General features: G+C 40.1%; 1 pseudogene; it reads left to right on the top strand.

Annotated features, from left to right (window-relative positions):
- Window positions 1–1,880: 1,880 nt before the first annotated feature.
- On the top strand, window positions 1,881–2,869 carry LOC127388719 (olfactory receptor 12D2-like; annotated as a pseudogene).
- Window positions 2,870–3,953: the final 1,084 nt, after the last annotated feature.

The raw sequence follows: 3,953 nt of genomic DNA, 5'->3' as shown, positions 1-3,953 counted from the left end.
TTGAATTCCACAAAATAAAGGGCTTTGTCTTCAACTTCGCTTTCTGGCTCACCCTCTGAGGGCCCTCCTACTATGAAAAACATGCTGATCCACAGATCCACAGTGGGGTGAGGTTTATGCAGATTTTTTTTTTTAATCAGGTAATTTATATACTTGGAAAAGTAGTCAATTTTCAGGATGCAGGGTCTTTTCTTTGCATTTGTATTTAAGTAAGAGTCTTAAAAAAATTAAAAAGGAAGATTGGGAGAAGTAGTTTCCTCTGACTGGATGTGTTCATCTGTCAGTTGGAGAAAATAATAGTCAGCATCTGTGAATCAGAAAGGAAGCAGTAGAAAGAGAAGAAAAAAATGTGTTAGAAGGAATAGGGGAAAGAAAGGGATTAGATCACCTGTACCTGACTGAGAAAAATAGACAGAATCAGAGGAGGTTGTGGGACACACCTTAACAGAGTGATGCCTTTCTGCAGATGGATTACAATGAGGAGGACTAGAGGTGACAAACAATGTATAAGAAACGGAAGCATTTGTATTTAACAGAGAATTGCATCTATACACTGAAATTGCAGGTGATTGACTAAAATTCTGGTAAGTCTAGAATATTATAAAATCTAATGTTTCCAATAAAGTTTGTTCAAAGATCATATGAAAAGTATTTTCAGAGAAATTTGATCATTTTTAGAGTGGATTCATATGTGTGTAAATTACCTTCAGACAACATACACATTTTTATTATTAAATCAGTTTGGGAGATTTTTGTTTACTGTCTTCATGCTGAAATAATAAGCTAAAAAAGTATGAGAAAGAGAAAGAATTTGCAGTCACTATTGTAAGCTAGAAATACCTGTGCCTACCTGCCCCAGTAAAATAATGTCAGACTTTGTTCTTTATTGTATGGTTGGGACTTACCAGTAAGAGATAAACATGCTTACCTGAAACAAACAAACAAAAAAAAAAGGTGAAAGCTTGTGCATACTCATTTGCATTTTCGAAGATTTACAAGACTGGCAGGACTAGCCATATTGTCTCAGTGGCAGGTGTGTAGCAGGACACTCCATCTCTCTGATCCGGGACAGCAGGAAAATCCAGTGGGATGAGTCAATTTGTCTTGAATGCACACCAACTGACTCAGCTCCTGCAAATCCATCCCAGTGTGGTAGGAGATGACATGTTGGCTTTTGTCCCGCTCTGCTGCTGCTCAAACAAAGGACATTCTTCAGGCAAAGTACAGAGTCCAATAACAAAACCAGTTTGTGATCTCATGCTGAGGTGTCTTTTTCCTTTATTCTCAGCAACATACAAAAGAAATGCTGATGATAGTATGGCACCTTGGAGCACCTTCTGGTGGCTGTTGATAAAATAATGGAAATTGTGCAATTTTTTAAGATCAGAGAACTGTCTGGAAGAGATGGTAACTACTAGAAATATGAAAGTTGAAATTAGCTTAATGAAATGTAGGCACAGTAGTAGAAAGAAAGCATCAAGTGTAATTCATATTAGGAGTTAGAAGCTTTATTGAGGAGATGGAATGTTGTAGCAGGAGGTTAAAGATTAGCAGAATTGAAATAGGAATGTGACTGAAAGTAAAGAAGCAGCAGTGGTTTACATCTTACATATTCTGGTGTTATGTATAGACGGAAGTTTTTAGTTTAATATTTTCTCCTCTGTGATATTTTACTCTTTTCTTTGTTCTAGACATAAAATAGCAGAAGACTATATTAAAGTATGTTTTTCTGTGTTAATTTCTATGTAACTTTTATGTTTTACTACATGTGTTGTGTTTTTCTCACTTCTGCACTTGTGTGTATTAAACCAGCACAGAGACAACTGAGTTTTGTAATGTGGTTACTCCTCACCACTGTGGAACTGCTTATCATTTTAGCAATGCAGAACAGGACAGAGGTCAGTGAGTTCATCGTTTTGGGCCTTGGCAATGTCCAGGGGCTGCAGTGCTTTTACTTAATCTCCTTTCTTTTGCTCTACTTGACCAGTCTTCTGGAAAACGGGATCATTTTGACTATGGTATCTGAGCCTCGGCTCCACATGCTGATGTCCTTCTTCCTAGGCAATCTCCTACCTGGACATTTTCTACTCTACAGTCACTGTTCCCAAAATGCTGAGTGGCTTTCTCTTTGGGCATCAGCCCCTCTCTTTTTATGGATGGTGGTCCCAGTTCCACTTCTTCCACTTCCTGGGCAGTACTGAGGCTATGCTCCTGGCCACCATGGCCTATGACCCCTATGTGGCCAATTGCAATTCTTTGTGCTACACCCTTGTCATGAGCTCACGGACTTGTTTGCTGCTGGCTGTGGCCAGCTGGTCCACTGGTTTTGTACATGCCATGGTGCACTCCATTATGACCTCTCAGTTGAGTTTCTGTGGCCAGAACCACATCCATCACTTCTGTGACATCAAGCCACTCTTGAATTTGGCTTACAGTACTACCACTCTCTAAATGACCCTCCTCAAAGTTGTCATCACAGCTATTGTTCTAGGTCACTTGACTCTCATAGTCCTCTTCTACATCTTTATCACCTCCTTTGTCTTCCAGAAAGTCTGGTACCAGGAAGCAAGATGAAGTCCTTCTCCACCTGTGCCTCCCCCATCACCATTGTGGCACTGCTTTACATATCAGTGCTCTTCAATTATACACCACCCTCCTCTGGAAGCCCTCCCTAAAAGGGATGTTCAAGTGACTCTCATATACAGTGCTGTCATCCCAGCTCTGAAGCTCTTGATCTACACTACCCAGGAACCAGGAGATGAGATCTGACCTGAAAAAAAATGTTAGGGAGAAAACTCTTTCTCAGAGGAAAGGGACTAAACCAGGAACAAAGCTCAGAATGTGCTTTTACCACCACTTGTGTTTGTAAGGCAAGAGGTCAAAAGGACACTGTATTGCAAGAGAATGAAAAATTACTGATTATTTCGTGTAGTTTAACGCATTTGCAAGTTAACTGTGTAGGCCTAAATCAGGGAAGATATTCAAGGACTTGACATTTCCTCCATCATGATGTCTTCCATCATGATGGGGTACCACATGGTACCCCATCTGATCTCTAGCTTCCAGTACAGAAGCATGTGTGTTTCTTGCAGGACCTGAGGTATAGCTGACAGCTCCATGCAGATGTCCTGGATAATCTAAGATATGATATGAATACTTGACAGCTGTGTTTAGGCAGCTGAATCACTCTCCTGTCATTCAGATTTTCTGTATAGCTGAAGAGATCTCGCATGTGTTACATTTTGGGTGGGCATAGCCTGAGAATTATATTGTTAACATTTGACTTGAGTAAACCCTCTGGAGGGATCTGTTTCTTTCTGTTAAGTATAAGAGAAACCTTACTAATGAACCTAGATTTCAAAATAAACTAAAAAATGGATGAGAGCTTCACTAGCTTTAGCAGTGTGGCTTGTCTTGCCTGTGTTTATATACTTGAACATTTGTGTTCTAGACAATGATGTAACAACTGATTTGCATTTACACAGAGTACTACAGACAAGTTAAAATTGCTCAAGTATCCTACCCAGACTTTGCCTGTAGATCCAGAACAGAACAGGTTTATGGCAGGTCCTTTGTCATGCTTCATGCCTATAAAGTATGGACATTTGTGACAGCACCGGATATCTGTTGCATCCCAATTTTGAAGTGGAGTTCAGCTATTTAGAAGTGCTTCATCTTCAGATGCTGTGGATCTTTACACAGACATTCCCACATTCACTCTTAACTTGGGCTGCAGTTCCATGTTGAGGGAGATAAGAAGCATGTGATATTCTTGGACACTGGATGTGCTGTGTCTGCCTTTAGCATTTCAGACAACAGAACAAAGGTGTGCTCTGAATTGTTGGCATAATGGCCTGGATGCAGAGAATGGAGAGCAAACTTCTGGCTCCAAGTATGATTTCTGGAAATGATGCCTTGACTCAGTCAAGGCATCCACAGATTTTAAACAGACT

The sequence above is a fragment of the Apus apus genome, chromosome 10, assembly GCF_020740795.1.
Source record: "Apus apus isolate bApuApu2 chromosome 10, bApuApu2.pri.cur, whole genome shotgun sequence".
Taxonomy (NCBI): Eukaryota; Metazoa; Chordata; class Aves; order Apodiformes; family Apodidae; genus Apus; species Apus apus.
The sequence above is the reverse complement of the archived record's forward strand: the minus strand, read 5'-3'. Positions and strand labels throughout refer to the sequence as shown.